At 35.5% G+C, this 20,044-nt stretch overlaps 1 protein-coding gene across 2 annotated transcripts in view; it reads right to left on the bottom strand.

The window, feature by feature from the left end:
* Positions 1-20,044, bottom strand: part of LOC133650642 (potassium channel subfamily K member 4) — a 37,417-nt gene that overhangs the window by 9,940 nt on the left and 7,433 nt on the right. The window lies entirely within an intron of this gene.

The raw sequence follows: 20,044 nt of genomic DNA, 5'->3' as shown, positions 1-20,044 counted from the left end.
TTACTTGCATGATCCTTCAAGATACACTGAAACACAATGAAAGTCATGGCATTAGCCTCTATGTTATTAATCCACAACATAGAGGCTAATGCCACGACTTTAGCTCACAGTACAATAATTGTTTGTTCCCAAATATTTTGAAGTTGCACACATTACATTTTGGGAACATATGTGACTAAAATGGTTGTAAATTCAAGCCCTGGAAATATTACTCAATTACTTGAATTAAAGTAATATCTGGATCGGGATAATTTGGCTTGTATATAACATATTTATAAATATATATATTATTGCAAGCCGTTAAGGAAATTAAATATATATGGAAGTCTGAATAGAAATGAGAAACTTTTATATACAGTATACTGTAAATAAGAAAGACTTAGAGTCTGTCTGCTGATCTGAAAAAGAGCCAAAGCTGTCAAAGAGCTGAGGGACCATCTTCAAAGTGCAATGCTGAAACAAATAATGCAAACAATAAAATGTAACTTCCAGGGCTTGAGATTAACGTAGTTCCGTCGTCGGTAAAAAAAAATGCACGGGACGAAATTAAATGCTCCCCGGGACGATGGCTTTTAATCATTTTTTTCTTTTTCTTTTTATGTATTTATTCATTTTACATTTTATATTAAATGTCTTGGTTTTTCCACCCTCTGAAAATCCTATGAAATGTTTAACAAGCCATCCTATAATAATACATCAGCTAATAATGTAACAATACAATAAAACAAGTATGTTTATTATATATATATATTTTCATTATTTTAACAATAGGCTAATGTATATTGCTTTATATAGATTCTACAAGAAACACAAAACTTAAAAACTGAATGATTTACAATTGCAGACACAAGGTTCTTGTTCTGCAGTGCTGTGTGCTAATGTGCTTCGTACACCTGCAACTCTGCAAGCAAGGTCGCAGAGAAAATACGGACTGGATTTTGAGTGATGTGGGCATTTTCTGTATGAACAAGTGGAATTGATTGGATACCGACGCACTAAAGGGGCTCTCTAACTTATGCTATGAAGTGAGGGGAAACTGAGTGAATAATGACAGGCTATATGATTATTTATTTAAACTCATATTTCCGGGCCACTTTATAATGAATATGTCGACATGTATTTGTAAAAAAAAAAAAAAAAAAAAGATTTTTTTTTTTTTAACACCAAATTATTTAGGGGGGTTTAAGAACATTTTAGGGGGGCTGGAGCCCCCCTAAAATAGGCCTAACAATGCCAATGACGTATAATGATCAAGAGGTTTCTCATTACAGTGTGTGTGCGTATGTATGTTTGTTTTGAATGTGTGTGATTGATAAAAACAGTTCTGCTGACCCTACTTTCATGGTGCAAAGTGCTGAAAAGGTTTTTCTAGCGTGCCATAGATACGTACATGCATGTTAGACTCTGATGTATTCAGAACCATTTCTGTGCAAAAAAAAAGCAGTTTCAAAGAAGCATATGATAAAATTGCTGTTATAGTTGCTGAAGAGTGTACAGTGGTACCCCAGTTCTTGTACGCCCCCTTTTTGTATGATTGGATTTTTTGATAAACATATTGCCTTATGGCCAAAGAACTAGTCCATCTGCCACATATCATTGTAGGGGCGTTTGTTTTCGACTTTTCGGTTATTTTCCTGTGTTTAGTGTTTCTTCCTGTACCACCCTCTTATTTTGGTTACTCTTCCTATTTTTGTCTGTCTTTTTGTGATTTCACTACTGTTTCTGAAAGCCTTTTCTACTCACTTATTCCTTGTTGGCAATTAGGAGATTCATCTGTCCCTGATTGCCAATCAGAAGGGTTTATCTGCCAGTCTCTCCTCTCTTGCAACGCTGGTTCATTAAATCAATACCGTATTTGTCCGACCATTAGGCGCACTTAAAATTCTTAAATTTTCTCAAAAATCGACAGTGCGCCTTATAACCTAGTGTGCCTAATGTATGGATTAGTTCTGTCTGTTCAAGATTTGTCTTTCAACAGATTTGGGTTAGGGGTTAAATTCCCTATGGGTTAGTATTGGTTATTTTCCCCCAATAGGACTCTTGACTTTGCACATGGTCACATATGACATTGTGCCGAAGCAGAACCATAGTAACAACATTTCTGCCGATACAGAGAGCCGACCCTCCATCAGTATGCATGCAATACCATAAGAGTCCATCTCAATCCATGCAAAATCGCTATTCATGAGTAATGATTACATGTACATATTGACAGTTACCACAGAGAGCTGGCTGGCCGATGGAGGGTTATGAAAGGGCATTATTTAGCCCGTCGTTCCCACTCAAGGTAATATTTTTGTAACCTATTAGTTTAGAATTTTCTCATCTTTGTACACTTTCTTAAACTTCATCTTTTTTTTTTGTGTGTTATTTTTCAGTCCTTGCATGTTTTGTTATTTTCCAAACTAACAAAAATTAATTCTCAAAGCACAAACTTTTTTTGTAAAGTCCATTGAAATTTTGTTTTTACTTCGCAAAGATTTTTCCCACTTTTGCAAAAAACTTCCTTGTTTTTCTTTCAAAAATATTTAAATTTTGTACTAAAATAATGAAAATCATTAACACTTAACCCTAACTGTGTTTCTTATTTACTCATGCCTTTGTAAAATTGTGCTTAGTACCACTGGTGCTAATATTTTAAAATTTAAAATTGTATGATTATTATTTTAATGGCATACAGTGTTCAAATGTAAACCGTCAAATTGTATTGTAAGTTGGATTGTCCAGTATCAAAGCAGCTTAAACATTCAAATTACTACTAAGGGTTATGATTATTAACAAAGATTCTAATTACTACTTTATGAAAAAAAAATGGGTTAGGTTTAGCATTTAAGAATGTAGATAAAGGTGTGTGACTAAGTAAAAAAAAAAAAAGTGGCATTTAAGAATGTACATAAAGTTGAGTGAATAAGAAAAAAAGTTAAGAGTACACCCAGCGGCCTGTGAAGCAGTGGAGTCTCGTACCAGCGGGGACTGTCGACGGAGGAGACGTAAGCGGTGTGACCAGAAGCAGAAACGGGGATGCCGAACGATGCTAACAACAAAGCTAAAAGCTAATCCTCACAGAACGCCGCTTCCTTCCATCCTGCTTTCAAATGTCTGCTCCGTGGAGAACAAACTGGACTACCTGAAGCTGGATTAAAATGCAAGACGGGAGATGAGGGATTGCTGCGCCATATTTCTCACAGAAACATGGCTGAAACCCTCCGTTCCAGACGAGGCAGTTAGCATTGAGGGGCTAACACTGTTTCGGTCAGACAGGAGCAGCACTCTCACCGGTAAATCCTGAGGTGACGTGTTTGCAAATACACCAACAACAACTGGTGCAACAACAGGGAGACGGTCTCATGTCACTGCTCTCCCGATGTAGAACTACTGACTATAAAAGGCAGGCCATTTTATTCACCCCGGGAATTCAGTGCTATGATCTTCACAGCAGTGTGCATTCCTCCCAGTGCAAACACCAAAGAAGCCCTCAATGCTTTATACTGCTCAATCAGTGAGCTGCAATCTATACATCCAGAGGGAGTTTTCATCATGGCAGGGGACTTCAATTAAGCTAACATGAAAACTGTGTTCCCCCATTTCCACAATCTCCTCCCTCAATGATTTTCGCCCCGTGGCACTCACCCCCATCATAACGAAATACTTCGAGAGGCTGGTAAAGGAACACATTGTCTCCAGACTTCCCCCCGACATTCGACCTGTACCAGTTTGCTTATCGCCCTAACCGCTCCACAGAGGACGCCATCTCCTCTGCACTCCACCTGAGCTTAGAACATCTGGAAGAAAAGGACACACACGTGCGGATGTTGTTTCTGTACTTCAGCTCTGCGTTCAACACAATCATCCCGCTGCACCTGGTGAGCAAACTGAGCCCCCTTGGATTCAGCACCCCCCTATGCAACTGGCTGATTGACTTCCTCACAGACAGACTCCAGTCTGTGAGAGTGGGCAACAATACTTCCAGTGCCATCTCCCTGAGCACCGGCTCCCCCCAGGGCTGCGTCCTGAGTCCGCTGCTGTTCACACTGATGACCCATGACTGCTGCGCCAGGTCCACTACTAACCACATTGTGAAGTATGCGGAAAACACAACAGTAGTGGGCCTCATCCGTGACAACAACGACATGGACTACAGGGAGGAGGTGAAACATCTGGTTGACTGGTGCAGAACCAACAACCTGGTCCTAAATGTCGACAAGACCAAGGAGATCATCGTCGACTTCAGGAGGCACCAGTCCAGCCACAATCCACTCTTCATCAACGGCACAGCAGTGGAGATGGTAAGCAGCACCAAGTTCCTGGGGGTGAAGATAACTGTCAATCTGACCTGGTCCCTACACACCGGAGCTCTAATAAAAAGAGCTCAGCAGCGCATGCATTTTTTGCGTCGGAAGAAAAGAGCACAGCTCCCTCCCCTCATTCTCACCACATTCTACAGAGGTACTATAGAGAGCCTACTGACCAACAGCATCTCTGTCTGGACTGGAGCCTGCAGTGCTTCAGCCTGTAAGTCTCTGCAGAGAGTGGTGAAGATGGCGGAAAAGATCATCAGAACTCCTCTTCCTCCTATCCGGGAGACTGCAAAAAGCCGCTGCCTGACTAGGGCTCAGAAAATCAGTACAGACTCCACCCACCCCCACCAAGGACTGTTTTCACTGCTGGACTGTGGAAAGATGCTCCGCAGCCTCCGTAGCAGAACCTCCAGGTTCTGTAACAGCTTCTTCCCTCAGGCCATAAGACTCTTGAACGCATCATAATAACCCTCTTATTCCCCCCAAAAAAACGGATTAACTCGGTGGACTATAAAGACAATATAACATACATCCATAAATGTGGATGCATTTGCAAAAGTGCAATATATTTATCTGTACATTAATCTATTCATATCTGCACCTTCTTTTGTAAATGCAAACACTCTGCACCTTATTGCTCTTTTGTCCTGCACTACAACGAGCTAATGCAACAAAATATAGTTCTTATCTGTACTGTAGAGTTCAAATTTGAATGACAATAAAGGAAGTTTAGGTCTAAGTCTAATGATTTTATTTATTTTATAACAAAAATAAAATATCTCTGAAAGAAAAACAACATGCAGGTCTTGGAAACATTTTTACAAGAATGGGAAAAATCTTTGCAAAATGAAAACAACATTTTCACACTTTCCATCCATCCATCCACCCATTTTCTATCGCTTGTCCATTTGGACGTTGTACGGGGTGCTGGAGCCTATCTCAGCTTCACTTTCCATGTAAAGTCAATGGATTTTAGAAAAAAAGTTGGCGCTTTTGAGAATTTTTTTGTAAGTTTGGAAAGAAAATTAAAACATGAAAGAACTGGAAAAATAATACAAAACAGGTTAAGTTTAAGAAAATGTACAACAATGCGAACATTTCAAACTAAGGGGCTAAAATAATATTTCCATTCTATTAAAGAAAAATGTTATCATTTAAGTAAGTATACAAACATGGAGTACTCAAAAACAAGTTGGTTACAAAAAACATTTTCAACTAATGAAGGGAAAAAATGTTACAAAGGGTTAAGGCTACCATAATTTATTTAAACATAGTAATCTAATGAGTTAAATAAATACACTATTAAAACTATAAACAATATATAATAAAAAAGGGTTGGGGTTGATGGATGTATTTATTTCAGTACATCATTAAAAAATATGTAAGATTAGGGTTAGAGCGAGGGTTGGCATAACTTTAAAATGTTTCCAACTTATGAAGGAAAATAAATATGGTTAGCACAATTTATTTAGACGTGAGCGTTAGGGTAGGGGTTGGAGATGTATGCACAACATTGATAAACAGTAAACACGTTAGCATTTAACAATGTGCATAAGGCTGAGGGAATAAGAAACAAAGTTAGGGTTAGGGTTTCATTTATTATGGTAAAAAAAATATTTCTGAAAGAAAAACATATTTGCCAAGTGAAAACAAAATGTTCACACTTTCCATGTAAAGTGAATAGATATTAGAAAAAAAGTTGGCATTTTTGAGAATTTCTTTGCAAGTTCGGAAAAAAAATGCAATGAATGGAAGAAAATACAAAACAAAATGATCTCAGGGCATTTACTCGACAGTCCAGTTGCCATCGATTGAATGCCCTGATATGACAATGACCTGGATGATGGATGAGAACATTCATAGACACAAAACAAAATGGTTAGGTTTAAGAAAGTGTACATTGATGAGAAAATTAAAGACCAATAGGTCAGAAAAATATAACAGTTTATGAAAGAAAAAAATGTTAGCATTTAAAAAAGTTTACAGAGATGGCATACTCAAAAACAAGTTGGTTAGAAAAAAAAAATTATGGTTAGCATTTAAGAAAAGGGTTGGGGTGAGCATAATTTATTTAAACATAATGATCTAATGAATTAAATAAATACAATAATAAAGCTACTATAAAACTAATAAGTTAGGATTATGAGCTGTATTTAGTACATCATAAAAACATAATTAGTATAATTTTGCATAATTAAAAGTTAGCATAATTAAAAATATTTCCAAATTATGAAGATAAAAATGTTATGACTAGCATTTAAAAAAAGTTTACAAAGGGTTGGGGTTAGGGTTATCATATGACTAAATAATAAATAACATTGAAACTACTATAAAAAATAAAACAATATAAAAACATCATGATTGGATGACCATGAGACCCTGCTTTAATATGGATTGTTTTGCTTTTAATTCAATTATTGTTTGTAATGATGTTAACTCTGCGGTAATATTTTTTTATGGTATGGAATTTCGTATGATATACCTCACAACATTGATAAACTGTGCGTACACGATGAATAGGTGGGCTACGTGAAAACGGTCACTATTCCAATCCATTAACACATTTTAAAAAATGTCAGGCAGTGTTGTTTTAGACATGTGAGCAACATTCAGGACCATCAAATCCCATGGAACAGTCAGGGGTGACAAAGTTCTGGCTTTTTGCATACATTTCTCCATGATTTCAATTTCCTCATCTCTGTGTGTTGGATGTGTAATGTATCGTCCTCGACAGAATGTCTATCCATTGGTATGTGACCATGCGGTGTTCAAGTCCATCGTGCACCTTTGCCAGGTAACCACCCATGCTTTTTTACCTCCGTTGATTCCTTTATAGCACCCCTGTATTAGGATGAATAAAAACAGGCTTTAAAAAACTGTATGACATGAAAAAAAAAAAATCTCTATTATTGATGAGTGTATTTTTAGGACTTACCAGCTGAGTGATCCATATCAATTTGGATCACAACGGAGGTTCTTTAACCTCGTATTGGTCTCATAGTGATGTGTTCTGGGCGTTAGAAAGGCTTGTGTTTAGTATGATCGTGTAGTTATAACTATCTGTTCAACTTAGGCGTGTCCAATAGACCGAATGGCGGGGGGCATGCAGGGACATGGTCATGTGAAATTTGTACTTTAGTAAAGTATAGGCTTACTAATTTAAACAGTCTGCAATATTACTGTCGTTAAGACAATTAACGTACCCCAACATTAAATTATCACTGTTCGGTAGTTTAGACGTTGTAAAATACTAACAAACAGAGGAAGTTGACAAAAAGCATGATCGCCTTCAAATGAAGAATTTGAACGTAAATACTGATTTTTACTTGAAGGATTAGCATTACATATATTATCCGCGAACAGGTTTTATCCGGCTCGTGGATGAGTTTGCCAAGTATAAAAATTAACCGGAAATTTTTTAATGAGGGAAAAAGCTGTTCTAAATGTGTCCACTGGATGTCGCAATAGCAATTCTTTGTATCTTTGTAGATGATGCTACATATGTACAAAATAAACCACGTGATGTTAGTACATCAGTCGAGGAAAATTATTTAAACTATATAAATAACATCCTGTAATTTGATTTTGATATATTTTTTTATATTGATAGATTGAAAATGAAAACCAATGAGTTGACTGATGAACATTATCACATAATTTATTCAGAAAATATAAATAAGGACAAATAAAGATAGAATACTATTAACCGCAACGTGTAAGTGTAAAAAAAAACCAACAACATTATGATTTGTACAATTTCAAATTCTGCTTGTTCTATTTTTAAACAGAGAAAACAATCTGAAGTTGTCTTTATTTTTAACTTATCATGCCGTGATTTTACCAGTCCGGCCCACTTGGGAGTAGATTTTTCTCCATGTGGCCCCCGATCCAAAATAAGTTTGACACCCCTGTATTAGATATACATTACTGAATTGGATGCTATCCAAAACAATGTCTAAATGTTTAAAATCTAAGTCTTGGATTATGTACATTCACGTATAGTTTTTAAAGTATTAGTTGTGTTTGTTTTGCATGTGTAATACCTCATCTTTAAAATGCAAAAAAAATAAAAACAATTAGCGGAATAAAATCAATTCTGTGACGGTCGGATCGCATCACGGCGATATTTGGCGTGTTACCGGAAATGCAGAAACCCGAAGAAGGTAGTTTGCAGTTTAAAATTATTATTTAATCAAGGGACCAAAAAATAGGCAAAATATGATTACCGCTTGGGGTTGGCTCAAGGCATACGAGAAGCTATGCAAACCAAAACTAAATATTGCAAATATAGTTTGCAATATTATTATTATTATTATTATTGTTCTTATTATTATTATTAATATTACTTTAGTAAAGGGTTAGGGCTAGATGAATAAAAAAAAGGTGCTCTAAAACACAAACAACATACAAAATAAGTTTAGCTCAAGGAAAAACAATGTTAAAACCATAGGAATGCATGATTGTCTAAAAGCTCTATAAAGTAGACATTTACCCTTGTTTAAATATTGTAAATCAAGAAGCTAAGGTTTAATTGAAGCTTTTCAATTAAACATATGACACATTCTGTGGAAGCGGCTTAGGTGTTCCGTCTGTAAGTGTGTGTGAAAGCAAATTGCCTTGTGAGGAATGGGGGTTAGAATAGACAACTTTCAAGGCTTTCCTAAGGCATATGAATAACGATCAGGTTGTATGATAACTTTAAAACAGTGGATTAAGAAATACAAATTACATTCCACTTTAAGAAGAATGGATGAAGATTTATATAATGAAATTGAAGTATTTCAAGTTAAAAAAAAAAAAATTAGAATACTATACAATAACATATCTGTAGAACAACGCCATTTGGCCCCCGATTCCTTCTTGTGACAATCCCCTTTGATGCTGTGGGATAAGGATACGTGTGACAGTACCTCTTTGATCGGTAATTGAAGACACCATGTCAACGTGATTAAATAAGCGTGTGTGTGCGTGTGTGATGTTGCATGCGAGAGGCTCTGTGTATTTTTTAGAGTAAAATAATGTGTATGAAATAGTATGTGAACTAATTTTAAGTTAAAGCACATTAAATAATACATCCTAAAGGCTTAAAATATAGTGTATGTCTATTCTGGTCTGTGAGGATGGGAAATAAAAAATCCTGTAAAATAGTAATTAAGCTAATTATTTAAGTTATTAAGCTTAAAGCTAAATAATTTTTATAAAATAAGAAAATTGTTATGTAAACTAATGTTAAATTAAAGCACATTAAACAATACATCCTAAAGGTTTAAAATATAGGGTATGTGTATTATGATGGGACAATAACTCAACTCCGTTACGGAAACTGTTAGAAAATAGCCTTTATTAATACAAAGTGGTTAGAGCTAACTTAAAAAAAGCTTTTAAAAAAAAAAAGGCCTGTGTCTCTGCCATAGATAAAAAGAAATATAAGGCATGTGTGACTTGGTAAATTTTTTTTAACTACAACCAAGATGGCGGATTTAATAGTTAAAACTACAAAATTAAAATGGTGGTTGAATATGTCGTATACTTCCTATTTCCGGTTTATGCTACGCTCACTTGCGGGGTCATAAATCAATCCCTGTTAGTACCCTTAAAAGATTTTCCAGTTCCTGGGGTCATAAATCCCCACTCCCAGGGTCATAAAGTTTTTGAGGACAAAAGTAAATCAGTGGCCTAGTGGTTAGAGTGTCCGCCCTGAGATCGGTAGGTTGTGAGTTCAAACCCCGGCCGAGTCATACCAATGACTATAAAAATGGGACCCGTTACCTCCCTGCTTGGCACTCAGCATCAAGGGTTGGAATTGGGGGTTGAATCACCAAAAATGATTCTCGGGCGCGGCCACCGCTACTGCTCCCCTCACCTCCCATGGGGTGATCAAGGGTGATGGGTCAAATGCAGAGAATAATTTCGCCACACCTCGTGTGTGTGTGACACTCATTGGTACTTTACTTTAACTTTTTTAATTGATTAAATTTTGTAATAATGCTCTAACACAGGGGTCACCAACGCGGTGCCCGCGGGCACCAGGTAGCCCGTAAGGACCAGATGAGTAGCCCGCTGGCCTGTTCTAAAAATAGCTCAAATAGCAGCACTTACCAGTGAGCTGCCTCTATTTTTTAAATTGTATTTATTTACTAGCAAGCTGGTCTCGCTGTGCTCGACATTTTTAATTCTAAGGGAGACAAAACTCAAATAGAATTTGAAAATCCAAGAAAATATTTTGAAGACTTGGTCTTCACTTGTTTAAATAAATTCATTATTTTTTTTACTTTGCTTCTTATAACTTTCAGAAAGACAATTTTAGAGAAAAAATACAACCTTAAAAATGATTTTAGGATTTTTAAACACATATACCTTTTTACCTTTTAAATTCCTTCCTCTTATTTCCTGACAATTTAAATCAATGTTCAAGTAAATTTATTTTTTTTATTGTAAAGAATAATAAATACATTTTAATTTAATTCTTCATTTCTTCGGTTGTGAAATATTTCTTCAAATTTATCATGATTAAAATTCAAAAAAAATATTCTGGCAAATGTAGAAAATCTGTAGAATCAAATTTAAATCTTATTTCAAAGTCTTTTGAATTTCTTTTAAAAATGTTGTTCTGGAAAATCTAGAAGAAATAACGATTTGTCTTTGTTAGAAATATAGCTAGGTCCAATTTGTTATATACTCTAACAAAGTGCAGATTGGATTTTAACCTATTTAAAACATGTCATCCAAATTCTAAAATTAATCTTAATCAGTAAAAATTACTAATGATGTTCCATAAATTCTTTTTTTAATTTTTTCAAAAAGATTCGAATTAGCTAGTTTTTCTCTTCTTTTTTTCGGTTGAATTTTGAATTTTAAAGAGTCGAAATTGAAGATAAACTATGTTTCAAAATTTAATTGTCATTTTTTTCGTGTTTTCTCTTCTTTTAAACCGTTCAATTAAGTGTAAATATCATTAATTATTAGTAATAACATCGAGTTAAAGGTAAATTGAGCAAATTGGCTATTTCTGGCAATTCATTTAAGTGTGTATCAAACTGGTAGCCCTTCGCATTAATCAGTACCCAAGAAGTAGCTCTTGGTTTCAAAAAGATTGGTGACCCCTGCTCTAACATAACAAAAAGTGGTAAAAGTGAAGCGCTGGTAATCCCCATGCAATCACATTAGCTCTGGTGGCGCACACCGTTAGTGCTCATCTCAAAAGGGGGTGGTAATGGCATTTTATCCTGTTAAAAATGTAGGAGTAGGAATCATTCAAAGTTGATGTTTAACTCTGTGGCGCATACATAAATAAAACAAATAGCAATAGAGTAGGACAAGTACGAAATGTCCAAAAGGAGTTCAGCGTGCATACAAATATTTAGATTCATCTCCTATTTTTAGTTCCATCTATCAATCAACTTTAGACCTAAATAAAAATAGCTTACCCTTTGAATGCCCATTTAAATATTTGTTTTATTTAGAATTTTTTTTTTTAAAAAGGGCTGAGGTACTTGGGTAAAGAGCAGGACTAAATAGACATATGATAAGTGATTCTGATTAAAAAACACATTTTGATAGATTGTTTTTGTTTTTTGCTCTGTCAAATTCCAAACCTAACAGCGGTTTAGTATCAAAGGACATATAAGTCCCCCTTGACTACCATAACGACAATGTTTTTCTGTACAGTTTTACACAATATAATCATGCTTTTTTTTTATTTCAGGGTTTAATTTTGAAGAAAAAGAGTACAGTTTTACATTTTTATTGTTTGGAATTAAGTGGGACAAATTTGGTGTTTCTCACAGGACTTTGACACTGGTGGCTTCCGGTCAGATGGGGGTGATCTGTAATGGCGTGATGACGTAACAAAACAAATGATTAGGACAACAGAGTTTGTTCTGTCATGTTTTTTGTAGCAGGTGTGTTTTTTTGGCCTTTAGCTACCCTATTGAGCTAAAAAAATCAATCAATCTATCATTGATATATGAAAGAATCTCAAATAAAAATGTCAAAATTGAATACATAAGAAACATATTAGGGAAAAATTATTTCATTCAGAGTAACTTAACCAAAGTTATGGCCAAAAATAGACCAAAAATGTACCTGAAAGGATGAAAAAGTCTCCAAAATACTCTGAAGGCTTCAGGTTATTTTCCACAAAAAATAAATATTGAACTCGTTTTACTTTTCAATTAATTAGTTTTAGTACAAAACATGCATCAAATTAAATTTAAGTTTGATTAAAACATTAAAAAACGATTTCACATAAGTAAAAAAGTGTGGGGGAAACAATCTAAACTGGGGGGTGGTCTACAAATTAAATTTTGCGCACGGCCCAAATTTAGCCTGAGCAGCTGAAGTTGTGAACAGAAAGTTGTGAGTGCCAGCACTTTGATAAAAAAAAAGTTGAGAAACACTTTTAAATTAAAGAAAGAACTTGTAGCAAAGTACAAAAGTGGCGTCCGTTTAAAGGGGAACTGCACTTTTTTATTTATTTTACCTATCATTCACAATCCTTATGAGAGGCAGTAAAACACGTCTTTTTTTTAGGATCCTAAAGATGATTAAAAAAACGCTTGCAAAATGCAGATAATGAGAGTCACCGTTGTAGCCTTTAAAGCCTTTTAAAACAACTTTTTTAAAACCCTTCTTCAACATTTTGTATACACACTGCAAGTCTATATATAATGTAGTAACAGATATGTTCATAACAACATGTAATATGTACAATATTTACCGTATTTTGGTCATTTGATGAATTACTGTAACTTCTTTCCTCAGCGCATTTATTTCTGTTTCCATAGCAGCGCACATCCGACTTCTGGCAAAAAAGGTGTGTTCCTTCTTCCGGGAACAAATGCGGGTGTGTTGTAATCATGGCAGACGTGGTAACAGACAATGAAGATGACTATTTTTGTACAATGAGGATTTACAATCTTATATTTTTGAACCTGAACATACAAAGGATGTACTGCTTTTTATAGAAGCAAGCACGAAGGAAAAGGAAAAGATTGGAGCAGATGGAAGCAGATAGAGCGGGGTCGGCGTGCCGGTGTAAAGGTAGAATTTGGAGGCAAGTAATGCGGACATAAATGGCGTGCTTACCCAAAGTCAGCTGGACCAAACAGACAAGTGTCCATCGAGTGAGGCAAAATAATATCGATCATGATACACGCAGAACACCATGTTTGTTATTACAACTACAGTACATATGCTGTCGATCTAGCTGTGTATAGAAAAAAACATGAACTGTGGGCTAATACTTTACACGTACTGTAATATGATTGGTCATGCTCTCTGCTCAAGTTATTTGTCATGTGTTTTGTATTCTGTTTGTAAAACTATAATTATCCTCTAGAATAGAGGTCTTCAACAAAAGGTCCCGACCCCCAGGGGTCCGCAGAGGTACTGCAGGGGGGCTGTGCAATTTTTAGTAGATTTTTTAAACTATATTTAGCTTTTTACAAATGTAAATGTCTCTAAATACGGAGACAAGACACTGTACGGTAGTTTAACATGACTAAATTGGCCCCACTATGGACTGGGCTCTTACTTTATTAACTGTATCCACTCGACATCCTTTGCACCGGTCACTCAGGTGGGGATACCCACATCTGAGGTCCCTTCCAAGGTTTCTCGTTGTTCCCATTCGGTTGAGTTTTTTCTTGCCCTATTGTGGGATCTGAGCCGAGGATGTCGTTGGGGCTTGTGCAGCCCTTTGAGACATTTGTGATTAAGGGCTAGATAAGTAAACTTTGATTGATTGATGATAAATAATAACATATGCCATGAATAAATAATTTCATACATTATTACATTTATGATAAAATTTAAGACAGCCAGCGATTAGCACTCTTGTTGTCAGCTAGAGTTTATCACATTAGTTGTCAGCTAACAATTAACACCCAAGTTGTCAGCTAACAATTTGCATGGTAGTTGTCAAATAGCAAATGGCATGTTAGTTGCCAGCTAGCGATTAGCATGCTAATTGTTAGCTAGCGATTAGAGCTCTTTTTGCTGGCTAGCGATCACTTCTGTAGTTGACACCTAATGATTAGCGGGCTAGTTGCCATCTAGCGATTAGCACTCTGTTTGCCAGCTAACAATTAACGCCCTAATTGCCTGGTAGCAATTTGCACGTTAGTTGCCAGCTAGTGATCAACATGCTAGTTGCCAGCTGGTGATTTGTGCACTAGTTTCCAACTAGGGATTATCGCCCTAGTTGTCAGCTAGCAATTAGTATTTTGGTTCTCAGCTAGCGATTGGCACATTAGTTGCCAGATAGCAATTAGTGCGCTAATTTTCAGATAGCGATTAACACTCTAGTTGCCAGCTAATGATCAGCGTGCTAGTTGTCAGCTAGCGATTAGCGCTCTAGTTACCAACAACCGATCAGCATACTAGTTTGTGTGCAGCTAGTGATTAATGTGTTACTTGCCAGCTAGCGGTTAGCGCGATAGTTGTCAGCCAGTGATTAACACGCCAGTTGCCAGCTAGTACTACAATAATACGTAATACAATCATAATTTTACACACGATATTTAAGTAGGGCGTCCCCGCTCCTTATCTCCATCGGTTTTGGGGTCCTTGGCCTTGAAAACATTGAAGACCCCTGTTCTAGAAATATATATTTTTTTGTTTTTGGTAATATTTTGTACATTAATCACATTTATAATATAATATAGTATTTCTAATGTAAATATGTATCTGTTTTTTACAATTAGGTCTTCATCTGAGTTTTTGAAATGGATTACTTACACAAACCTAGGAACCACTGCATTCTATAAACAAGTGGAATCAATGCCACTCTGTCCACACAATCACTGCTGGGGCATTTGCAGCCTGCACATGCGATAATAGCAGGAGACTTCTCACATTACTTAAGACGAGAACAGATCGTCTTGGAAGGCTTTGGATCTATTGAAGACCCGCTGAAACCTGTTTTTTGAAACCCAAACCCACAATGCACGCTTGTTGCTCAGATCAGCATTTGAGGAATGATTTAAGCAGCTGCTTGGTTCCCTCATCAGTCTCGTGGCACCATTTTTTTATGCAAATGTTAAAGAGGCATTATTTTTTTAAATATTTACTTTGTTGGCCCCGACTCACTTTGGTCCTAAAGTGCTGCTGCATTTACAGTGAATACATACAGTAATGACACAAGTAATAGCAACAACATGCATCTTGGACCACAACTTGGCCCATAATATTCCATTTCCCTCTGATGGATCACTTTGCTGGTCTCGTCACTCATCACTTTGACAACTTACATCATTCCTCTGCTGGCACATTGTTACTCTTACAGCGTGTTCACAACATGCTAAATGCTCTGTGTACATGATTTTCATTCACTCATTTGGCATGCAATGAAGTACTTCTAATCAACAATATGGGTATGGGTATTTTATCAAACACGCATACATTTACTACATGATACATCACCATTTTCAGTTTCTCTTTTCAACATGTTCGAAAACAAGTGGGAAGAAGCAGAGCTTATTTAATCTTACACCTTTTCCAACACTTTTGGTCATTTCCTGTTCTCAATTTATTCACAATATACTCCACACATAATAGGGCTGTAAATCTTTGGGTGTCCCACGATTCGATTCAATATCGATTCTTGGGGTCACGATTCGATTCAAAATCTTTTTTTTTTTTTCAATTCAACACGATTCTCGATTCAAAAACGATTTTTTTTCCCGATTCAAAAGGATTCTCTATTCATTCAATACATAGGATTTCAGCAGGATCTACCCCAGTCTGCTGACATGCAAGCAGAGTAGTAGATTTTTGTAAAAAGCTTTTATAATTGTAAAGGACAATGTTTTATCAACTGATTGCAATAATGTAAATTTGTTTTAACTATTAATTGAACCAAAAATATGACTTATTTTATCTTTGTGAAAATATTGGACACAGTGTGTTGTCAAGCTTATGAAATGTGATGCAAGTGTAAGCCACTGTGACACTATTGTTTATTTTTTTATAAATGTCTAATGATAATGTCAATGAAGGATTTTTAATCACTGCTATGTTGAAATTGTAACTAATATTGATACTGTTGTTGATAATATTCATTTTTGTTTCACTACTTTTGGTTTGTTCTGTGTCGTGTTTGTGTCTCCTCTCAATTGCTCTGTTTATTGCAGTTCTGAGTGTTGCTGGGTCGGGTTTGGTTTTGGAATTGGATTGCATTGTTATGGTATTGCTGTGTATTGTTTTGTTGGATTGATTAATAAAAATAATTTTTTTTTTTTTTAATTTAAAAAATTGAATAAAATAAAAATAAAAATCGATTTTTTTAAAATGAGAATCGATTCTGAATCACACAACGTGAAAATCGCGTTTCGAATTCGAATCGATTTTTTCCCACACCCTTAATACATAATAACATTATTAAATAGATAAATAAATAATAAATAGTGAAGTAAGTTGTATTTCATATGGTGAGATTATCGGTAAATTCAGAATGTTTATGGTCCGTGTACCTTCCGTACATTCTATTTCCAATTCTGAAACGCAAATCAAAAAATAAAATGAGGGCGTTTTTTTCGATTTTTATTTTATATGGCAGATTTGAAAACAAACAAAAAAGGGTTGACTTTCATTAAAATATTGCCATATAATTGGATTTTTTGCTGTTTTGCTTTAATGGATGTGACTTTTTCCAGATAAACGCCAAAAAATTGGCAAAAATGCGTGGTTATCTGTGTGATGACAAATTGAACCGAAAGCAGTATTTTAGACTTTCCTTTGCGTTTAGGATGTTTTTAGCATTACAGTAACATCTTTGTTCAGCAAGAGTCCTATTGAGTGCTATATATAAAAAAGTGTCATTAAATAGGTGTCCAATTTTTGTTTCAGAAATGAAAATAGAAAAAATGGTCCTAAAATAGTTTTTTAGCACTCCTGCTGATTAACGCTATGCTAAAAACATGCTAAACGCAAAGGAAAAGCTAAAATACTGCTTCCGGTTCAATTTGTCATCACACAGATAACAACAAATTTTAGCAAATTTTTTTCGATTTTTGTGTTTATCGGGAAAAATTAAAATCCTTAAAAGGAAAACAGCACAAAATCCAATTTTATGGCAATACATTAATGAAAATCAACCCTTTTTTGTTTGTTTTAAAATCTGCCATATAATAATAAAAATTTAAAAACGTCCCTAATTAAATTTTTTGATCTGCGTTTCAGAATTGGAAATAGAATGACCGTTTATCATGTTTTTTCTTCTTTGTACTTTGTAAACACTTCGAGTTTAAAGAGTTTCTTAAATTGGATCATGTTAGTACATTGTTTGATTTCTTTACTTAATCCTGATGTACTAAAGGGCTTAAGGTGAACTGCACTTTTTTTTGGAATTTGGCCTATCGTTCACAATACTTATGAAAGACAAGAAGACAAAGGTTTTTAGTTTTTTTCACTTTCTAACATACGTATATAAATCGGCTTGTGCTAGGTGGCTAGCAATGCAGCTATTCTCCCTCTAAATCGCTATAAAAATGCATTCAAAAATCGCTAACAATGCTATATTTACATTCCGCATACTTCCCAACCTTGAGACCTCCAATATCGGGAGGTGGGGGTGGGGGTGGGGGGTGGGGGTGGGGGGGGGATCTTGGTTATTTACAGCTAGAATTCACCAACTCGAGTATTTCATATATATATATATATATATATATATATATATATATATATATATATATATATATATATATATATATATATATATTTCATATATATATTTATATATATATATATATATATATATATATATATATATATATATATATATATATATATATATATATATATATATATATATATATATATATATATATATATATATATACATATATATTTTATTTACATAAAATAAATACTTGAATTTCAGTGTTCCGGTGGCTAACCATTAGATGGCAGTATTGTCCTGTTTAACTTTTCCGTTCATGAAAGAGTATATCATTTCGGCCACCGTGTTCAATGGAGAAGTCTGTTCTACATATTTACAGGCAACATACACCTTCCCCTTCGAACTGTCCTGGATGAACTGAAATTCTTGTTTCCATTCGTTTGAATTCGTTAGGTAAGCTGTTTATATTGCGTGAGAACAGGCTGTCCCCACTCAGTCTCAGGTCCGCATTGAGCTGGAGGGGGCGTGGCCTCCAGCTCCGGCTGAATACCGGGAGTTTGTCGGGAGAAAATCTCTGCCGGGAGGTTGTCGGGAGAGGCGCTTAATACCGGGATTCTCCCGCTAAAAACGGGAGGGTTGGCAAGTATGACATTCCGTAACCTGTATAATAACCAAGCTGTAGCGACGTTGTTATTTTAAGAGCAAACACTGAGGAACTCTTTTTCTAACGTAGTAACACATCGGCGTGCTACGGTATTAGCCGTAAAAGCTAACTACGGAAAGAGATAAGCTAGCTTCTACGTCAGCACGAAATGCGTTAGAGTTTGTAATGCACAACACAATATGATAGGACACCAATCTGTACTGACTGAAAAACATGAACAATAATATTACAGTATCTGTAAAATATTAGCCCACATTTCATGTTTTGTTTGTACACAGATAGCTCAACAACGTATGCGGCTGAAGTTGTGAACAGAAAGTTGGGAGTGCCCGTACTGTGATAAAGAATTTGAGAAATACTTTTAAATTAAATAAATAACTCCTAGCGACGTACAAAAGTGGCGTCCGTTTAAAGGGGAACTGCGTTTTTTGGGGAATTTTACCTATCATTCACAATCCTTATGAGAGGCAGTAACACATACGTCTTTTTTTAGGATCTTTAAGATGATAAAGAACGTTTGCAAAATGCGGATAATGGGAGTCATCGTTGTAGCCTTCAAAGCCTTTTAAAACATTTTCAAAACCCTTCATCAACGTTTTACACAATGCAAGTCTATATATAATGTAGTAACAGAATCGTTCATAACAATATGTTCAATATTTGCCGTATTTTGATCGTTTTATGAATTACCTCAGCGTATTTATTTCTGTTTCCATAGCAGTGCACTTCCGACTTCCGACAACAAATGTGTGTTCCTACTTCAGCAAACAAACGCGAGTGTGTTGTAATCATGGCAGACTTGGTAACAGACAGCGAAGATCAGAGGTGGGACCAAGTCATTGCTTTGCCAGTCACAAGTAAGTCTCAAGTCTTTGCCCTCAAGTCTCGAGTCAAGTCCCGAGTCAAGACAGGCAAGTCCCGAGTTAAGTCCAAAGTCAAGACTGGAAAGTCTCAAGTCAAGTCACAAGTCCTGCATTTTGAGTTTCGAGTCCTTTCAAGTCCTTTTAACCACAGACTAATATATTTACACAGATTGTGTATGCTTTTAAACCGCTGTATTTATTTATTAAAACAAGTGCATTTGAAATAGCAGGAAAGAAAATAGTGCTGACATTGCACTTCATAATAGCACTATTAACCAGTCATTTTAATAGTTTAAACAATTTTAAACATTTAACTCATTCCTTTACAAAATAAACACATTTGCAAAAACAAGTGCAACTGTACTTATTTGTACAAAAGTGTTAACATTGTATTTCCATGGCATATTGCATTGTAACTGGCTCCACAGCAGTTTCTATTCTGTTCTTACCTTATCTCATTGATCTCATCTCATACTGTATGTGTGTTGATGTGTGCGTACACATGAAAAACATAACAAATACATGAACATAACAATGAACAGAGTTGTACTTTTTAGATGTCAGGACCCTATGCAATATGTACACATATTCTTAATAT

This window comes from Entelurus aequoreus, linkage group LG05 (assembly GCF_033978785.1).
Source record: "Entelurus aequoreus isolate RoL-2023_Sb linkage group LG05, RoL_Eaeq_v1.1, whole genome shotgun sequence".
NCBI classification, from domain to species: domain Eukaryota; kingdom Metazoa; phylum Chordata; class Actinopteri; order Syngnathiformes; family Syngnathidae; genus Entelurus; species Entelurus aequoreus.
This window is presented reverse-complemented; position numbering and strand designations above follow the sequence as displayed.